This window comes from Diprion similis, chromosome 14 (genome assembly GCF_021155765.1).
Source record: "Diprion similis isolate iyDipSimi1 chromosome 14, iyDipSimi1.1, whole genome shotgun sequence".
Lineage (NCBI taxonomy): Eukaryota > Metazoa > Arthropoda > Insecta > Hymenoptera > Diprionidae > Diprion > Diprion similis.
Genome location: NC_060118.1, coordinates 5,572,699 through 5,594,812, shown reverse-complemented (window position 1 = coordinate 5,594,812; position 22,114 = coordinate 5,572,699). Strand labels below are relative to the sequence as shown.

Genomic DNA, 22,114 nt, shown 5'->3' with positions numbered 1-22,114 from the left:
TGTGGCTTTCTATACATATTTTGGCGAAATCCGCCGTGCGATAGGCAATCTGCTTCGCAGGACGCCTACATACAGGTAACCATCAGCACACGATTTGAATTGCTTGTATCTTTTTACAAATATTTTGGCGATACTCGCCGTGCGATAGGCAATTTGCTTAGAGTATTGACGTATAAATACAGGCAACCTAGACTACAGCGATGAATTATATGTTCACAATTAGGCATTGGTTCCTCAATCCCGATGCCAATTTTCTTGGACATTTCCCACACATAATTATATGTTTCTCTAAATTCGCAGTAAAAAGAAGTATCTTGGCCGATGAAAAAATAGAATTTTATGCTTAATCACCGAAATTTGCATTTGATAGGTGGAAAAAAAAATGTAAGTCGTATTTCATTCAAAAGTTCGTTGAAACAGTAAACCTTGGTGACGTAAAACTTTTTTTTTCATTCATACCTTTAGGAAAGTATTATAAATATTAGGAACGATGGAACTCCTGAATGAGTGGAAAACAATTTCAAACGAATTACCTAATGTATCCAGCATTAATATTATGAAGAAGTACTAAAATGTAATCAATAAATTATTAGAACTATAGATGAGGCCCGAAGGGTTTAAGTTTCGACGATTTCCAGGATATAAGTAACCTTCCTAAATTCCGTTACACAAGAGCGATGCACTTTCGAAATTCGAACCCTTGCTGTCCGTTTATTTATTTAATAGATGAAGAAAAGGGTTGGGTTTGCTCGGTCGATAAAAGTAGGAGTATTACATGACCTTAATCTTTCATTATGTAACTTTTCGTGTCACAATGTGTATCGTAAAGTCGAGGTGCGAATATTTCCTCCCCGGACTTTGTATGCTGGCAATTTGCAATTCTCAGGGTAAAGAACGAGCTTAAATACCTTCCACGTGACAAAGTGGTTTCATCTTGTTTTCGGTCTTTCTTTTTTAGTCTACTAATTTTCTTTTCTCGATTATGCGCTGTGCATGTTATAAAACGTACGGAAGTTGGTGGCACGAAAATTGTACACAAAGATGAGCTTTTCATTACAGAGCCGTGTAGGTGCGGGTACCTACAGGTATTTTAATATGAAACTGAATATGAAATTGTCCCTGCCAGCGAACTTCCTTCCTTCTGAACGAAAAACAAACCCAAGTAAAACGGTGCCGAGATCGAACCGAGACGCACAGTACACGAATGCGGAAGGTAAAGATCAAAAGAAGAATGAAACAAAAGAAGAAAAGCAATAAAAAAAATTGAAATAAGAGTAGCTTTCGTGTTTTTGTATACAAAAATATTAGATTTACACGTAGAGTCGATTAACAGGTATTGAGATTTGATCTTTCATCAAATATGATGTGAAATCACTGCAGCGATTGAAAAAATGTGATGGAAGAATAAATTGAGGAACAGATGTTCAGGAGCACTTTTCTCTGCATCCATTTTTATCTTCCTTTTTTCATTCCCACCGTGGACGTACGTTGTGTCATTATCCAGAATATGCGGGTCGACGTTCTTGTCCTTGTCATTTTCTTGTTTCTTCTATTTTGCGCTGTGCTATTTGCATATAATTTACGGCTGTTATATTAACGACGTCAAGAGGGAAGTGGCGCTAATTTATCTCCTTTTATACTTTTACTTGAGAGTTTTGCATAATTTTCAACGGAAAACAGTGCGCAGCTTCTTCGTCTACGGTAGAACCTCCTTTCACCATGATATCACGGGACATCGGTGCCACATACAATCCATGATGCGAGTATACATGGTGTGCCTAGAAGTCCAGCTTCTTTCTGCAAAAAAGTTTCTCTCTAGCGCTGGATCGGACTTGAGTAAGATGTGTACCAACAGCGCCGAAATCCCCTAGATCGGTGGTGATTAATTGTTGTAACGTTGAATCTGCGTGGGGAAAAATGAGCGGGACTTTAAATATCTCAATAACAACTATACATGATGGCATTACCGAGCAGGGTAGCGTTCGCCAGAAAAATAATTCACTAACAATATAGTGATTTCGGATTTGCAAACAAAAGCTCAGACTCTAATGCTTCATTTTGAATCACTTCAAATGGTGGAGAATCTGGTTTATTCGTATGAATTCACTCTACAAAATAGCTCATTTTACTCGGAAAATGATATTCTATTCAAATTCACTGAACCAGAATTATTTTTTCTCTGTATGCACCTCGATATTGAAACTTGTTGATCATCATCAGTATTAGTGCAATATTATAAAATTAAATATAGGGGTAACGATACTTTAGAGATGGGGAAAAATGAATAATATCGAGATTTTTTCATTACAATAGAGTACATGTAATACAAACTCATAGTCTCAATTTTTTTTAGAATATTATTTATAACAAAATGGCAGTGCCAGAGCTCAGTCAAAGAGACTTTTTTTCATATGCAGTATCCCAACACACATTTTCTTCCAATTTTCGTCCAGGAACAGAAAATAAAAATTTTCCGGTCTATGTAAGATTACCTGGGGAAGTAAGAAAGATTTGTTAAAGTTATGTTTCTGACCAGTTTGAAAAATGTAGTTCTGAGATAAAAGCGTTTGAAGTTTTATGCAGTATTATTTGAGGTCAATTTTGTATTTACCTCTAACCTACGATGCCTGCTCCATATAATTGGCCTTCTATATTGAAGTTTTCCTGCTCTTCTTCATTTTTGGCTGATTACAAAGATAGTCGAGCCTGTTTTACAGCACCAAACAACGATCGTATAAGGATATGATGGGTTTATGTTATGGCAAATAGTGCAAGTCACGAAAATTATGTGGTTAAAATGTAAAAAGTATCAGGATTAGATTAAAAAACGTTAGTTATTGAAGATGGCAGGGAAGTGGTCACTGTTTCGATTGCGGTTAAACTTGCATTATTGGGAATAGATAAAAAAAAGTGCAGTGATGAGTTCGTTGAGTCCCTTTGACCGTTCTAGATTCAGAAGCTCAAGCATTTAGTTTTGTTTTTAATTTCAAATACTCAGTGTTTTCAAGGAATTTGAAGTAGTTATTCTGCAACGACTTCTTCACCCATTTAAACAAATCATTTGGCGTGAGAATTTAAGCTTTGGTTTCCATTTATGGCGAGGCTTTTCTACCTAATGTTTTAACTGAACTTAGGTGCTCAAGCTTCTCAATCAAGAAGGGTTAGAGGAACCCAATCACTGCACTATTTCCACGAGCAGCACGTGTCAAAAAATCACACATTTTTTGACGGTTTTCGGGATACGAGTAACTTACCTCGATTCCGGTACAAAAGAGCTATGCGCCGTCGAAATTTCAACCTATTCCATTCGTTTGTTAATTTTAATATAGCCAGAAAACGGATGAGTTCGCTCGGTCGGTAAAGGTAAATCTGCTACATCGCGTTAATGCCGTGATTTCTCGTAACTTATCGCTTACCGGTACATAACCGCTCGAATTTCGATCTCCTTTTATGTTTGTTTGTATTAACCCTTTACAGCACAGCATCTCATACGATATATAGATCAAGATTTACGATTAAGAATTTTGAAAATTTCTCAGATCTGACTCCATTTTTTAAATCAGCAACTTCGAGAACCCTTATAGACCCAGTTTCAAGGAATTTCACTGCAGGGAAAAGTGCATGCTTCAAAGGGTTAACACCTAATAGGGGTTCCTTGTTAGAATCAGGTATGTTCGAGACCTGTTTCGTGCACTTTAAAATAAATTGAACATTCATTACCTCTAATATTGGCAATTTAAAAAAGTGTGGCTGCTTTTCCCTCTCCGGCCCACGTTCCCTTCTATCAAATACTGAGCTGCCGAGTTTTCCGTCCTTTCAGGTAAGCTTTACTTTCCTTTGACGTTTTATCCATTTTACCTTTTTTTTCTATATTTTCTTTTACCTCGGTACTTCCCACCTAGCGCCTAACAGCTACCGTATCTCAGTTTTGTGGAGTAAGTTACTTTCAAAATCTGTTTGGAAAATCGAAATCGGACCATTTTTGACGCATCCAGGCACACTGCAAGATAGTGTATAAAACAATTCTAATTACAATTCTGCAGAAATTTGCTTTATTAGTTTTGATTTTACTAGCACAAAACGAGAGAAAACACGATATTTTTGCTATTAAATGTTTCGAAAAAATTTATAAATGCAAGTTGCGAGTAAGAAACATAACAGAATATAACTACGGGCTATCTTTCGTGTGATGGCACAGTCGATATCCTGATAGTATTTTTGTCGGGCAAATATCTCTATTGCTTGTTCTATAAAATTAATGCCTTAATTTGCTGTTTCGATTTTCTAGTCTTGCATTGGCTCACAATTTTCGATGTTTTGGTCATTCTAGAGTGACTTTACCCTTTACAATGCTAACATGATGAAAAAGAGTGTTTGACTGAATTATTAGAGACGTTCTTTTGAATAAAACGAGCTAACATGTAATGAAATCGAACGAATCTACTAGATTTTCCAGCTGCAATTTAAAGCAATCTGAAACGAAGATCCGATACCTTATACAAGGCTTTTGTTTATACGATTTCCAGCATTCTACTTGTTGTCGTTTACGTATATAATTTTAAACCTTACATAGAAATACTTTGCAATCTATGAGTATCTCGTATAAAGCAAAATATAAAAAATTATTCACTTTCGACTGATCAGCATTTTCAATTGAGGTTCTGCTGGCCTTTGCAGGTTATCAAAATCCCTGCCAATGACAGAAAACCATGTATATTTACGGTCTAAAGATTACAACGCAGAATAACACCGTCTACTACACATAGAAATAATCGGTTAATTATATTTGTTTTTTATTTATTGAAAGAAAGCACCAATAAATTACCTATTTTTTTTACCGAAAGAAAATTAAAAGCTTGATGAGACAGCGGGGTGGGGATAATGAAAGAGAATCGTATGATTCGTATGAAAAGCTCTGGCGTGGGGAGCTGAAGTATAAATGGAGCTAGTTTCACTTTGATAGAATTCCTACGTACGGGAGTTCGATTTGGTTTGTTGAGTATTTCGAAGCCCGAGCACGTATAACAGGTGTATAGCAGGTATACCTGTATATACAACGAAAAAGAGATACCTAGGTATACCATACGAGTATGTAGGGTAAGTTATCTTAGGAGGAGAGATCGTGCAGCGCTGTGATCTCAAATGTAGCCTATATAGTATGTACCTATCCTTTCCCTGAGTGTGTGTGTGTGTGTGTGTGTGTATGTACGTATGTATCTATGTGATCAATTTTTTCGTCCGACGGTATCTCGAGAATGAGTTAGCGACTTTTAATGATTTTGGTCTCAACCGACGCGGCTTTCCAAACTTAGAACTCATTAGATTTTGACTCTGATTGATTAAGGACTTTTTGAACTACTTAAATAACAATATTTCGAAGAATACAGTCAAAATTATCAACGGATGAGGTTTTTTAGGTCGTTGATCACGAATCTGAGGTTAGATATGTGAAACACAAGTTGGCGAATACAATATGGTACCAAAAAAAAAGAAAAAAATATTGAAAGTATTTGGAATATGGTAGAAATTTGTAGTGATATATATTTGTACTACGACAATATGGAAAACGATTTTGCAACAAACAAAAGAAAAACAAAAAATTAAATACAATATCGATTTCGCTTAAACTTGAATTTTTTTTTTATTACCTTCGACAAGACAGTACAGTCGTAAATGTCAACAAGACGTGTGATAGGCGGGATAAAATGGGACCGCGAGAAGCCCAAAAAGAGGATAGAGAGTAAACGGGCACGTTTGGAGGTGTGCGGATATATCAGAGTGAAGAATGGGTAGATTAATGAATGATTGACAGGCGAGAGCGACGGTGACCACCGACCGGGGTAATATGGAGGCGTAGTCACGGGTGATCGACAGTGTTACTTGACAATGACAGAATTGCCTGAATACAGGCGGAGGAACCTAACCCAATTAACACCGCGCGTCTCTTCTACCGTCTATTGACGTGCGAAGGAAAGAACTGAGTTAGTCGTTGTTTCGAGAATTAGAGAGACGGTAAATTCTTTTTTTTTTCGTCTCAATTCTCTTTGTTTCAGAGAAAAAAAAAATAGAATTATAGAAGTTATTATACAACACGGATCTGCGAAAAAATATGTTCCATTTCAGCTGCATGGGATGTTTTTGGTAAATATTAATGTTTCGATTGTGTTCAATTCAAAAATGACTTCCATTTTCCTCCATCACGTACAGTCTTTCTGCAGAATACAAGGTGTTTGAATAAAAAAAAAAGCGTAACAATAATGAAAAGACCACCATTTTGAACTACAATGAACTAAATATCTGCCAATACGATTCCGCTTTCGATTTTTTCTTTCATTGTTTGTATTTATTTTTGAGTATCACTCTAATACATATGAAATGAAAGTAAGAAAACACTTTTGCATATGACTTTCATGATCAACAATATGATATCAGATTTCGAGTTAAACGGGAGTTTCAATCTAAATGAAACCACAAACACGAGTTCAAGAAAATCCCTGAAGTGATGGAATTTCGAGTTTTTTTTCTCGATCTCAGTGAATAAAAATCTATAAGACACAATATAAAAAAATCTGTGCAGTTTTTTGGTTACAGACCTGGGTAGACTTACTGTATACCTTTCTGATAACGGTGTTATTGATTATGGCAGCTTACAATTAGGTTAAGTTTGGTCGTTGGAATATTCAGGAAATCGTGATGTATCCCCGTCATTTTAATCCGCCCCAAGTAATCGTTGACCTTGGAAACGATCGACCCGGTCCCTCGTCATGGTGACAAATGTATACTGGTGTTTCGGATATCTCTAAACTCGAAGATTTATCTCGTATGGTAAAAGCTCGAGCGTTCAGGGAAGCCCCAAGATTGCGTGCATGTAGGAGTTTCGAAAGTCGGTGTATAGGTGGCGCGATAAAGAGACTTCTACAAATCTGCGTAGAAAACTCGGGACTCTTTTCGCCGACTATTTCTTATTCCTGCAGAACAACCAAAACTTTTCCATGAAAAAATGTCAATGATGAAACGATAAGTATTATCATACAGAGTGTGAGGGAAAACATTTGAAGCACTCCAACACAGTTTATCGTTGTCTGTAAAATTTTTTGTCGAAATTATAATACTGTAAAATGAATAAAATCATATGATTGGAAACAATAGTTTGCGGTATAAAATCCTCTTGTCAACTGATTATATTGAGGCTAGGATTTTGTTAACCCTTCAATTCACGCTGGGACGTTCAGCGTTACACCTTTTTTTGCAGCTTTTTATTTATTAAACTACTTATTTGGTAATAATTGCCGTGTTTTTGGTCCCACATGGTCCCTGAAATATTTCTCAGTCTAAAAAAAAAATATAAAATTTATTTATTTATTGATTGTCAATAAAAAACACGTCTAAGGAAATGGTCGAAATTCGTACTTTTCTACAAAAAAAGGATTTTCTGCTAATGTACCGTAAAAATGCGAATGACAATTTTCACACAAGCTTTTTCTCACCTTCTCCGGTATTTGTTGATTTTCCTTATCTAGACTCTGAACGAAATTATGATATGACTCTGCCCGCGAGCCAGTGTTGCCTACTTCGCGTTTTTCCCCCAAATTTAGGGGGACAAAATAAGAAATTTTCTGCTTAGAATTGCACATGTGTTTAAAAAGTAATTATCGCACAATTATGGTACCAATATAAATTTTATCTATCTACGTCGATATATTTGAATGAATAGAAATGAATTCGTCTACTTTTAAAGAAATTTTGTGTACTACTTTTTAATAGAAACTTTTTATCTGTAAAAAAGTAATAACTTATGCAGGTAGGTTAATGTAATAAATTATCGAAAATAATTGAAGTTATTCAATTATATTGTTCATCACCATTAATTATGCTATGCATTAAATAATCGAAAATTCAATTGTCTTAATTGATTGAAAGATGTATTACATTCGGGGTCAGGAGATATTAGTTCGAATTTAGATGGTTTTGAAACAGCTTTGGGGAAAAAGTTTTTGAATGGTTGGTAACACTGCCTCTAGCTCCTTTACGTGGCCCGAGGTTCGTATGTTTACGAATGCAGGCACGGCTACCGAATGATGGTTGGGTGATAATCTCAAGGTTGTGCGCGGGAAGGGCGAGAAAGAACAATTAAATTATATATGTCACAGGATAGTATATGCTGTGATTGTTACGTAATTTTTATTACCTAGTGATTAGTAATTTCATAGAATGTCCTCTGATTCAAATGTTCGGATTTGGCCACCACACCTCATACATAGACACACACTACTACACTGGCACTTGACTTTACGTCGTGGTGTGAGTATACATGGTGTACCTAGAACTCCTACGACACGCCCCTTTTTTCGAGGTTAAAGTCTTTAAGTGAGATGTGTACCAACTGTCAAAAGAAATTCCCCCCACGCAGATTCAACGTGACAACAATCAATCACCACCAATCTAGGGTATTTTGGTGCCGTTGTTACTTACTTAATCTTACTTAAGTTCAGTCTGGTGCGAGAAAGAAACTTTTTTGGAGAAAGAAGCTGCACTCCTAGGCACACTGTGTACACTCACAGTACGCTCTATGTATTCCTTGAAATTCACACGTTGACTTTCGCGAGTTCCTAACTGACTATCGAAATAGGGCGGTCACAGGTGGCTCGTAGGCCATCGCCCTCCCGGTTCCCCCCCTTCAGAGGTACGTAGAATCGAATATATTCAAAATACGCGCCTTCGCGTTCAGATATTTTCCTACCATTATTTCAGTGTTCTTATATTTTGCTATTGGGAACTGATATGAGGTTGGGGTTAAGAAAACGTTACTAACTATTGTGTGCAACAAAAAGTTAATCAGTTTATTCACAATCAGTGCTCGTTTGTTTAGTGTTGATAGTATTAAAAAAAAATAAATTGGTAGCGTTTTATTTTATTGAGCCCTTCGCCGTAGCGTCTTGACTCACCACTTTGAATCGGTTATTTGAGATTTGTATATTTAATTTTTGAGAAATCAGAATTTCGATTAATGTTATTTTATTTTAATATGTTTCACTTTCGATCATTTCCTGATATTGTCACCATGGGGGTGTCACTTAGAATTAGTTCGAATGCGCGGGTTAATCCGTGTCTTATGCTCAGTTAACCTCTCTTGCTGCATAGAGCGAAGGGGATGAGGAGGCTTGTCACTTGGGTTGTTCGTTTCCTGCATGCATGCATTCAGCCGCGTTGTGCCGCGTCGCGTTGCGTTTGCTGATATCCGCACGCGTCAATGCGGTGCAGTGTAATTTCCATACATGCGGAAACTGAGCGGATGTGGCAAACTATGGGGGACGTAAGGCTATTGTCGAATGGCTACAAGGGCTACGAGTTGCGTGGGAGCCCCGACAAAGAAAATGGAAAAATACAACACTCACACACTCCATTTGTTCTCATTAGTTAAGAATTTATGGGACATACGCTCACGTGAAAAAAGCGTTGAAACAAATGGTGCTGGAACAGAGGTTGAAGAAACTGTCATTGGAGCTAATCTAGTTCCATGTAACCAAAAATATCCTCGTCAAACAGGAATAAATATCAAAACACTGATTTTTACCCTTTGAAGTATACGTATTACCTTGCAGTCAAATTCGTTGGAACTAGGTATATAAGGGTTCCTGAGGTCAGTGGTTTCAAAAATTGTGTCAGATCTGAAAAATTTTCGAAATTCAAAACGTCGCATCCAATATACAATGAGCGAATAACATCAATTTTTATTTTTTATGTCCGCCATATTGGATCCGCCATCTTGAATTTTAAGATTCTGACGTCGAATTCGTTTTCAGCAATCCCGAAAACCTCCAGGTAACAAACATCAAGCGAATCGGATCATTTTTTCAAGTTTTTGGTCCGTCATATTGGATCCGCTACTATGAATTTTGAAATTTTGAAAAAAACCAAGATTAATTAGTTCCACTTTTCTAATTCCCATACACTTCTCACAATTAGGTTTATTTTGTAAGAACAGGCATTTTCAAAACTTTGTTTATTTATAGCGTTCACTATATTCGCGGAATCATAATAATCTCTCTTAAAACATCAATATTGACATCCTAAAAAAATTACATTAATATCTCAAAAATTGAATATAAAATTTTAATAACCGATTCAAAACAGGTGTTTCACATATTAGACTCTCTGCCGCAAAGGGTTAAGGATGTTGATTGTCCAAAAGCCAATACTTCTGATTATAATTTTATTATGAAATAGTCATGCATCAAGTTTTTATCAACTAATTATACTCTCAAGCTACGAAGATCTTATTAGATGTAAAAAAAGTAAGAAATACTGAAGTTATCGACATTCGACTGGTTAAAAATGTAGTGGATTCTTTCGATTTCGCTAAACGATGGATCATTGTGTTCAGAAGACTATTTTCTAGCAAGTCACTGAAATCAGTCACTGAAAAAACTTATCGATAAAATAATTGTTCACTTTAATTTCATTTCGAACTCATCGAAAAAGGAATCGCGATAAGTATATTCGCGAAACAATGAATGTTTGAACCACAGTCAAAAATTAGATGAAACAAAAATCAGATAACTGTGATTTATAGCTGTGAGCTGTGAGCTGTGATATCTCTGCCATTTCACTGACTTTCCAAAACTGGGAATTTCGTGAGAATCTCTAATTTTTTCCGTTAGACTTGACAATCGGATAAATTGCATGATCATTGACGGCTCACGCATTTTTTTGTTCAACTTATCTACAGTGGATCCACTGACGTTTTTACTTATACTCACCGTATAAGGACCGAGGGTAAAATACGAATGAAATGGGGTCGCTGCGACAGATACAAATATCCTAAATTACGTCAATAGGGACGTGGATACAATAGAAGTTCATTCGATCACCGACCAGAGAATATACGTTGATGAACGACAGATAGATTTTATATCACCGCTCACTCTTCCATTGAATATTATTCCTTTTCAAGCATCCTCTGGACTTCACAAAATCACTTTGATTGACCAGTAAATTTTCGAATTCGAGGCAGACTCTCGAGTGGCGACATCAACCGGATCTTGCGGAAGGCTTTGCTGCCTCGTAAATGGGTATAACGTTTATACATGGTGTGCCTAGAACTCCTAGACACGCCCCGTTCTTCGAAGTCAAAGTCTTTAAATGAGATGTGTACCAACTGTCTAAAGAAATCCCTATATTGTTAGGGAATTATTTTTCTGGCTAACACTACCCTGCTCGCTAATACCATCATGTATAGTTGTGGTGTGAGTCCCGCTCGTTTTTCCCCCACGCAGATCCAACGTCGCAACAATTAATCACCACCGATCTAGGGTATTTTGGCGCTGTTGGTACACATCTTACTCAAGTCCAATCCAGCGTGAGAGAAAAACTTTTTTGAAGAAAGAAGCTGCACTCCTAGGCACACCATGTATACTCACACCACGATTTACAGGGAGTAAGAGGAGAGAAAACGAAACTCCCTAAAACAAAGTTGGGCCAGATTTATTTAGTTCAAGACTCCACCGCACTGAGCGCAGTTCATGTTCGGTCCTTTCTGGAAACACATAATGGCGTCGTGAAAATGTAAATACCTTCACCAATCTTGAGATGCCGGCATCTCAAAATCTCAATCCGTTGATCCCTGCGTTCTTCTGGCACTGCCACAGGGTTGACAGATGATTGAAATGTAGGATGCGATACATTTTTTGTACCATGTAATAGCTCAGTGTGTTCAAGATTGTAAAGAATCTCTTGTGTATACCGGGTTGTAAGGTAGATACGTGGCTGAAAAATAAATTACGGAGTGCCACTAATTCTAAGTATAGATAGAAAAAGGTGTTTAATACTGATCAGGGAGGAAGATCACTGATTTAATAATAACAACAACAACAACAACAGCAACAACACGACTCAGGCCAGCCATTTCGCAAGCGGTCAGCTGTCACTTGAGGTCAATAATAATAATATTTTAGAGGACCGAAGATTAAGTGCGCTCCGTGCGGTGGAGTCCTGTACTACTAACAATAAGTAACCCTTTGCCAATATGTTTTTTATTTCACATGAAATGAATTCATTGATTTGATTTCTATGAATTTTTATTTTCCAAATTCTCGAAAACGGGTTTTTCAAAATCACTGAAAATGTCAAAAAAATTCACAGTTATCCAGAAAACTCAATAACTTCATTTTAACCGTAATAAAAAAAAATTCACTAATGATTTATTACACACGATTTGGTTTAAACAATTTTTGGCATTATTGTTATTCAAAACGAATTATATTATCAACTTGGTCATGATCGATTTTTTTCAAATTTTCGTCTGATTGCGAAGTGGTCAATATTCTCACCGAGATTTACTCGGAATAGGGAAGGGTGGGGCAAAGTGTGCACCTTAAAATTTTTGATATCTCAGAAAATTTGGGGGCAAAGTGGGCCCCATGAAATTTTTTAAATAACAAGGGACAAAATTAACCACCTGATCTTTGCATTAAATATAAATTATTCAGAAATATCATCTCACGAAAATGAACGGATCCAAAATTCTTCTTCCCAAATTCATAGTCACGAATCAAACGGGCTTAAAAATGGGAATAAGATGACAAAAAATCGGGGAGGATATCAGGAGGGGGTCGAAGCGTTAAAAACTGACCTAAGACAAGAGTGCGAATGCATATAAAGGCAGCCTAGCAGTGGCAAGTAGGCGTGGCAGGCTATGACGGCACCGAAGCTCGCCGGGTTGAGGGTCGTCGGTGTCGGAGGTTTGCGCAAAGGGGCTTCAAAGAGGGTGCGAGAGGGGTTAGACGGAGACGAAAGTGGACCAACGTTTCAGTCAGCGGCTGATCGTCGCCGCGATCGTTTCGCGAGTCCGGATATCGCGTTTAACCCGGACTCGAAATCAGTTTGTGGGCTTCATTCTGTGAGCCGTGATTGTGCGGTTAAACATATTGTGCGAAAAAATTAACGAAAGAGAAAAAAGCGAAATAGGTACGCGAGTATGACAGATATTTGAAAATTGATAAACGAATCATGCGTATAATAAAAGAAAAAAAAAAAAATGAAAACTGTTATACAATTTTTGGTAATTTTTTTGGCGGACTTGATCAGTTCGTATAATTCATGTGTAAAATTATTAGTAACAATAAATAAAGTATCCTAAAGTATGAAAATTAACGTGGATACTGGAGTGATTAATTTATTGTGTTTTACAATCATTTTTATGGCGTTTTCGTTTTGTATTTTTAAATTGATTGTTATCGCTTCGTAAGATCCGTCTTGCAATTAGAACATGTGGGAACGATTTGCTTCGGAGCTGAAAATTTTTGCACCTTGAAACTGAAGTGCTTTGCGAAATGATAAATTTTCAATGAAAACGTGACAGGCGTGATCCGCAAAAACGTATTAATATCTGCAATTTTTTCAAGTCGCTAGGAAATTATTTGAGTATATATCTTGCGATGCAGGGTGAAAAGTTTCTTCTTAGAGCTTTTAACTTACTTACCTCGTGTACTTGTTTTACGCGGCTGAAAGCTTTCTGGCTGCATGCAGTTGGACGTAAATTAAGTTTCGTTCGGTTGAAAAGTCTCGAGATGGTTTGCCAAATATCGATACTTTTCATTAATCTCAATACGAGATAGTCGTACATTTTCGATTCATTACATACTTATATTCTTAAGCTACGAAGATGTTTTGGAGAAATCAAATTACGAACAAAAGCTCATATATCGATGTTTCATTTCGAATCGATTTACAAATTTTCAAAATCTAACAGGTTCGTTCAAGTTTATTTGCTCTTAGATAGCCTCATTTTATTCTGAAGACTATATTCTAGGAGGTCACTGGAACAGATTTTTTTTTTTTTTTAGTGGTCAATTTGATGATAATAATGAATATCGGTTCAATGTTGCAAAATAAAATATTAAACGATGCCAAAATGATAAAAAAGTGACCTGGCGAATTTTCAGAAAAAAAGTTTCGTTTTAATAAAACGAGCAATCGTAAAGTGAAATCGAATAAATTCACTAGATTTTTGAAGATTTTTATAAAGCGATTTCGAACCAAGAATCGATATCTGAGCTATTGTTTACACGATTTCAGTATTTCATATTTTTGTATCTTTAGAAAAATCTTGGTAATTTACGAATATGATAATTTGATAATAGGCATCGATTTTTAGCTAACCGATCTCATTAAATAATAATTCCTCAAAATGTGGGTTCTAAGAAATAATGTTAGGTCATAAAATTTGGATCCAGATTGCGACGGAATATTTCGATCCGGTCTATTTGCTCTGTGCCCGGAACAAATTTATCATCTCTTCACACTCGTCTGCTTACACGCCCGAGTCAGTTGTTCATCCGTTCGAGTAAATATTGTCTAGTCCCAAATAAAGCCCACACTTGCCTCGAACAAAGTCAACTTCTGTCCAACTTCGCAAAGTCTTCCGTATAAAGTCTGTATAAAGTCACCGACGGTTTAGTTATTTATTTCAATCTCACGTTTTCCTTTCCGTTCTTCCTTCCACTTGCTGCTTTAAATTTTCTCCATCGTTCTTCGCATTTAATCGAATTTTTCGTCCTCCTGATTTGGATTCTTAATAATTTCTCTCCTGAGCTATAAAATTCATTCAAATTTTCGGAATTTACAGCTTTATGATTACTGCTCCGTGGTCTAAAAGAAAAAAAAAAAAAAAAAATCGGAAAATCGTTGACTACAAACTATCATTTTTCAAAGTCTCAAAAAAACCAGAACTACTCAGGGAATTTCTTACCATAGTAGGGAAAAGTCAAGGAATTTTTAAAATAAGACTGGGATTTTGATTCTGTCGAAGAACTGAACTCGATCCTTAAAAAAAAAAAAGAATTGCATTCAAAATTTAGTCTCTTTGCACGACTTCATATATTCTATGTCCATAACTTAATACCAAACCTTCTTTTGTTTTTTTTTTTTTTAACGAAAAATCAGACAGTAAGTTAGTTACTAGATAATATCGAAGGTGTCAGTATTAATGTTTAAAAAAAAATCGTCGTTAATCGGGAACATATTTCTTCAAAGGTTACTCAAAAAATCCTATTTCGGATTCTAGAAAGCGTAACAATCCTGTAAAAAAATCGTGAAACAGGATTCGCTTGCTTCGACTTTCGTGTTCTGGCTGAATTCCGGCCTCCGTGTCTCGTAATTATACCGCTGCCAAAATCTTGAGCCTTGCGTCCTGGCTGATCGAGTGTCCGACTAAACGCTGGCTGTACTACTTGAGCCGTTCAGCGCTTAGATCTCGAGCTGCCTCTGAATTGGAGCGTATCAGCCTCTCGACGTCGAACTCGCAGTCTCAATTTGGTATTGCACTAGGACTGAAATTCGGAGAGTTCATAGAGACAAGAAGAAAAAATAAAAGAATTGGAAATCGAGAGCATTAAAAAACTGAAATTCAAAATACAAAATTCGATAATTTTTCTCTTTTTTCTTTGAAATGTGAAAAAAAGAAACATCGTCAAAATTCATAAGCTATCTCAGAATTAGAGCCCGTAATAATCCCACATTCTATATTAATTTTTATTTTATACACTTAATTCAGTTTAATTTTGTGCTGTGTTTTCCACCACATAATTACTTGCCTCGTCCATGTATATTTTAATTCATAACTAATTATTTTACCGTGGAAACTCGTTAGCAACTCTCTGAAAGTCCCTTTTTTCTTCGCCTACAGCTTGGATCGAGTTGTTTGTGAAATGTATGAAATTTTTTGCAGCTTAAAAGTGGTTTAACAATAAGCCACATACGAGTGCAAGAAATCGATGGATCAAAACTTGAACCGTTGCTTGTGTTTTAATTGAATAAAAAACTTGTTGTGCAGTCAGTGGGTTACACTGTGTTAAATGTTCTTCTGTTCTGCTGCTGTAATAGACACACACACGTACAAATAATCGGTGAACGAAAACGATTGCAACGATAAAATTCGTGGTGTAAAATATCTAGTGATCATCGTCAAAAGGTGTAGAAAAAATTGTACGATTGATCCGTTTGTGGTTAGACACAATTAAATGACATTACAGAGAGATTTAATGTGAAAAAAATAATACGAAGGTGAATTAAAACGTGAGATGATGTGAGGATTTGAGAAGACAGTGTTATAAATAGCAAGAATATCGGCTAGCTGAGCAGAGTCAAGGTAGGTGTCGTTTTTTTTATTCTATATCCCTGCAATTCATTTATCTTAATTAATTAGGTTTAACGGGTCAACCGTGAGAAATAATTCTACGTAAGGTAGGAGAAAGAAACAGCCGTATAATAATAACAAGTCCGACTGACGAAAAAGATTGTTTTAATTTTTTACTTCTAATACTTTTATACTTTATTTCTTTGTCCGTAACTTTGACGACTTTTTTTTTTTACCAAACATGTCTACGGTAGGAAAAGTCTTTCCGAGAGAATAGATCAGAAGAAAAGTGCTGGATGAATTTTTTGCACTTCTATAATATATCTTCGTCGTTAAAAGTAATGTGAACGGATTTTATTTCCGCAGATAAATTGTGTAACAGACGTTCAATCTTAATCTTATTACTTGTGTCGCAATTACGGACGGAAAAAAATATGGAAATTAACAGTTTGATTATAGGAAAATATATATATGCGTATACATACACGGTTTGAATTAATTAATAATTATACCGGAGCGTTTGTCAACATCTTTATTAACGTCAGCACCACTCAAGAATGGTCTTACCATTATTTTTCATAAATAATAAATAATCATAACAAGATATGTGCACTGTATAAAAAATTTTCCGACCGCTGACAAATTTTTGCAGTAGATAATAATTAATCTAAAGTTTGTCGACTTATAATATCTTCTTTTTTTATAGACTAAATCTGATAGCTAAATGAATTTTATTTATAAGTTGATTTGGAAAATGCAGGGATTTTGTATTGATTTGTACATGTATGAGTGATAATTGCACAAATATTGAAATTTAATAGTAATAGACACGTGGTGTACATTTCTTCAAACTTTGGAGAATTGAGTCAACGCTGTGAAAGCTTAGCAATTAATCATGTGGGAGGAAAAATTTCTACGATTTTTTATAAAGATCTTCATGAATTTTTCAGGAAAGTATTTCATACTTTCTCGTAGCTGCTAGAAATCATATATTTTTCTCATTTCGGCTGTAGAAAACTGTAATATCCTATTTATTAATTGACAATTAACGAAGAGTTACTAAATTATTGATGTCAACTGATTTTTCACAATATTAGGATCAATAGCTTGTGAAAAATATCCGCTTTCTCAAAACATGTGACAATCAAATTTGTGTACGAAAATCCATACGCAACCTTGCTTCGTTTTTAGATTTCTTTCTCTTCCTTACTGATTTGTCAAAAGAAAAGGAATTTGGGGTTCGCAAAGGAAACGACGTATCGCTTTTCGAATTGCTCGGTAACTCGATCGTCGTTTGCATGCCAGCGGAAACTCGAATTACCAAACTGAATTCGTACTCTTGTTTCGAGCAATTTCCGCCGACTGGTCTTCGATCTTCGATACAACAATTCGAAAGTAAAGAATGAGGAGATTGCTTCGAATAGAAAGAATAATAATAACGTGTAACATTACGATGAAATAAGAAAAGATCATGGGTTGCAACGACTCCAGAAGCACGATCTTCGCTTCGAAACATTGACCGAAAGGCTGGATTTTCAGTACGTTATAATGCATATTCTCCCGATCAAAAATTCTCATGGACACAAGTCCTAAAATTCAGTAGTTTTCAAGGGGAACTTGAAATCAAATATAGGGGAGGGCCGAGAGAAACGAGGTAGGGGAGGTAAAATGAGGTACCTTTCAAATTTTATGAAAAAATGTTGTTCTTTAAAATGTTTTCAAATAGTAAAAAATGACTTACCTAAACATTACTCAGCACTATTTTGAATTTTCAACAATTTTCAAAAAAATTTTTTGGTGACATCTGAAAATCATTTTTATTTTCTTTGGTTACAATTAAATAACAAAGATTTTACGTATTTGAATTCTCTAAAACTAAGTATTTCCTTAAGTATCCCGCTCTGCCCCCCTCCCCCTTTCGCACAAAAACTGCACAGCCGATTCGCAGAGATGCCAGAGACGCGTGAAAAACGGGACAAGTCGATTATTGCAAGAGTCAGAGGGTCACGTTTTTCAGACGAAATCTGACGCTGCACTTACTTCCGGTCAACCAGCGATTTCATGGATGTAATCAATACATTGATGGAATCAACCGTAAAGTTTTTTGAGTGATTTATTTGATTCCAAGTTCCCTTGAAGCTTTATGATTCATGAAAGTCACGGAGTTCATAAGATAGATATTAAAAAATCTGTACACCTCTCTTCTGAAGTCTGTTACTCGAAAACTAGTGATTTTTCGGTCTTGTGTTTATGAGAACTTTTGATCGGGAGGTTATGTACTATAACATACTAAAAATTCAGCCAATTCGGGCGAGAGCCAATCTTCATGAGGATTCTGCGGTGTCCTTTTCTACCGCTAGAGGCGTTGTCCGGTTAGTAGTTCGGTGAAGCCGAATAAACTAAACGTCGCTTACTCGGTTTCAGTGTGATTATTGTCGCTCAATTAAAACGGTGCACAGGGCGTAGACCGCATAGGGGAATCCTTGACCACCGTTGACGAACGTGTTTATGGTCTAAGTGACGTCAGAACCGGGTGGCCGAGCTGGTTGCGAGCATGGAGAGGACAGGATCTCTCCCTTCACCCCCCCTTATTCACTACTCCGGCCGCAGTTACGAGCATACTTCGCATAGTTTGACCCCAGGTTCAGGTGTACTCGGAAACTGCAAACCCCATTACAGTTTCTCTAGGGAGAGTTTAGCCAATCCTAGCTCTGTTGCCATATTTCGCAGACCCTTGCCGAGCCGTCGATGGAAATAATTTCAATGAAAGTCGACGTTTCCAATAGAAAATGGTTGTTGTTTTGTTCATATTTCGCAGAGAGCAATGATATATTACGAATAATTGAAATAAGAAGAACAATCGAGATCAACTACCCTAGACAATTAAAAACCTGATGAAACTCTGTGAATTTTTGCATCAGAGTATGCATTACTTTTGAAAATATGATAATCGAATGAATCGATTAGAATAAAAATGTTAACAATATTGATTGATGGTGTTTTTGTATGGTGAAAACACTCTGCCTCACCTTTTGTAAGGCAAAGGTCTTTTTCTGTCTCTATTGATTAAACTATTGTGCAAGTTACAGTAAAATGATTTGTGGAAGTCTTGTCTGAGGCTAGATAGACATGATGAACACCCAGGTGAAAAACAGTATGAATTGAAATGAAATTGGAGACTCACCCACCGCTTGATCCTCTCGAATAATTCACATCGCTGCAGATGATGTCCAGCCTTTTTCATGCCGTGGTTTAATAGAGAGTTCTCCAGTCTTGTTTTTCCCGACCTCTTCATCTGTTTTTTCTTACTCGGTTCTTCTCGTTTCGCCGATCTGTTCCACTGCTAACAACTCTAATTTCTTTCGCCAACCGACCCCAACCAATTCTCTCGAGGTTCTTAGCTTTTGCACGGTGCCCTCCATTACCCCGATGGGACAAAATAGAAAATTGTATTACCTGACTGGCTTGACTCGACTCTCCGACTAGCCATCATCGTTATATAATTCCGGAGACGGATCTTCGTACTTAAACTTATTACTAGATCTTGATATAGATACGTGTGCATTAGGGAGGTTCTTAAAAAGGTAATTTTTTAATTTTGGCCGACTCACCTCCTCAATCGACTCCAAGTAATTCAATAATAATTCCCTCATATTTTCAGATTTTTGTCTCAACTCTAATCCGTACCCGCAAGAGGGTGGTTTTCCCCATTTAATCCCCTCAGGGCACATTAAATCTGCCGAACGTATTTCGATAATATTTGATATACGGCGGTTTCTTGGGTCGCTGACTACGTATCTGAACTAAAAATTCTAAAATCAAACATGGCGGATCCAATATGGCGGATGAAAGTCCCAAAAGTCACTTGATGTTGCCATATTGGATCCATCATGTTGAATTTTGTAATTTCAAGTTTAGATTCGTAATCAGCGACCTGAAAAACCGATTCAACTTGTTTAGTCTTCATTGGTTGCTTTCCATTGTCGCAGCTTGAAGCAAACCTTTGACAAAAGAGAGCATAACCTAACCTCACCTAAGCTAACCTATCGCATATTGAAAATCGCCGGTTCACGACACAGCCGCGATCCAATCGCATTGGTCACTCTGCTTACTACGCTAGTAACATTTTTTGGAGGTTGGCTACGCCTATAAACTAGATGGCGAGCAGTTCCTTTCAAGTGAACTTCTCAGTATATAAGCATCCTATTTTCCCAGCAGCGTTTTCATAAAACTGAAATTTGGAACTGACTGTCACCTGTGATTTCAGTTTCGGTTGCAAAAAGGAAAAAACTGAAAGGAAAATGGTGAGCCAGTGTGTAAACTGCATATTCAAATAGTTCAGTTTTGATCGGTTGACTTCCACTTTCGCAGCCTAAAGCAAACATTCACCGACGAGAAGAATGTCCCTAGGAATCGACCGGTTGACAAATAATAGTCAACCACAACCTAACCTTACCTAACCTAACTTATCGCCTATTGAGAATCACCGAATCGACCGAATCACGGCATAGCCGCGATCCAATACGCATCGGTCACTCTGTCTGCAACGCTAGTAACATTTTTGGAAGGTTGGCTACGCATATAAACTAGATGGCGAGCAGCCTATTTTGCCAGCGGCGTTTTCATAAAGCTGAAATGTCGAACGGACTGTCAACTCTGATTTTAGTTTTTACTGCAACGAGAAAAAAACTCCACCCTGCGGACTGCTCGATCCCGTGTGTTTACACGCGGAGGGAAAGATCGTCGCCATATACTAGGGTAAACCTCGCTCCTGGCTATGGCATTCAGACGGAACGGACCATCGTCGGTGAGCATTCCCCCACATTTGGTCGTCGTACAATTTGATGCCTCCAGGCTTCCATTTGCCAGCACCATGTGATCAATTCAAACGCTGTCCCACCGAGTACGCTGGCAAACCTCGGAAGGACATTTCTCTTTCTACTTCGCGCTTTCGCTATTCATGCCTCGAGCTGCAGGCACCGTAACGGGAAAAAGGAAGCCAAGGGACAGGAACGAGGGAAGAAATATGCACGGGTGGTGTATATGCGGCAAACAAGAATGCGAGCAAAAACACATAAACTAACAATAATGTTAAAATCGACGCCATCGAAGTGAGAGTAGGATTCCTTGTTCCCACGCTGGTGCACGTTCCGATTTTTATCACTTTCCTCGGTGTCTTTCGCGCGTAAACATCAAAATATTGTAGATACCGAAGCTCTGTGAGAAAATATCTTATTTCAACCGCGTGGAATGTTTTTGGTAAATGTCCATTTTTCTCCATGACGTAAATACAAGATTTTTGCATGAAAAAGTATAACCGTAATGAAGAAAACACTATTCAATTACAATGAAATAAAAAATATTTGTAATAAAATTAAACAAACAATTTCGTTGTGAAATGTATTTACCATTCCGTCTTCATTCTTTTTTCTTATGAAACCTTTTCTTCTTCTCTTTGATTCTTTTCCGAACACGCTTCCGCTTCCATTTCCTGCTTCCCTGTTTGTATTTATTCTCAATTCTCACTCTAATACATATTAAATTAAACCAAGAAATCACTTTTACACAGGATTTTTATAATCAAGAATGGGATACCAGATTTCGAGTTAAACGTAAGTTTCACTCTGAACAAAACCACAAACACGAGTTCAAGAAAAAATCTCGCAAGAGTATTTTTACCGGTTTCTATTTTTCATTCTTTCCCGCTAAAAATCTTTAAGAAACAGTATAAAAAACTTGTGCAGTTTTTTTTCGCTGCAGACTTGTGTATTTAACCATTCTTAACTTCTCTCTCCGGAGAAATATAACCAGACATATTCAGCTTTAATCAGAACTTATTTTTTCTGAATATAGATCTTGTCGCGTATTAAGATGTATAAGTTGCAGTTGGATCAAATCAAATCAGACTATATACAGATGGATCAGAATAGATCCGATCATATGTGGTTGGATCTGCATGTCAGATTATAGAAACAGGAT

The 22,114-nt window shown here is 36.8% G+C and overlaps 1 protein-coding gene across 3 annotated transcripts in view; it reads left to right on the top strand.

The window, feature by feature from the left end:
• Positions 1-16,094: 16,094 nt before the first annotated feature.
• Positions 16,095-22,114, top strand: part of LOC124414653 — a 284,193-nt gene continuing 278,173 nt past the window's right edge. Inside the window, exon 1 of one of the 3 annotated variants that reach the window (XM_046895664.1) lies at positions 16,095-16,141. The gene's annotated coding sequence lies outside the window, so the exon portion shown is untranslated. The remainder of the gene's footprint in view (positions 16,142-22,114) is intronic. The other 2 variants (XM_046895665.1, XM_046895662.1) reach the window with 2 other exon arrangements.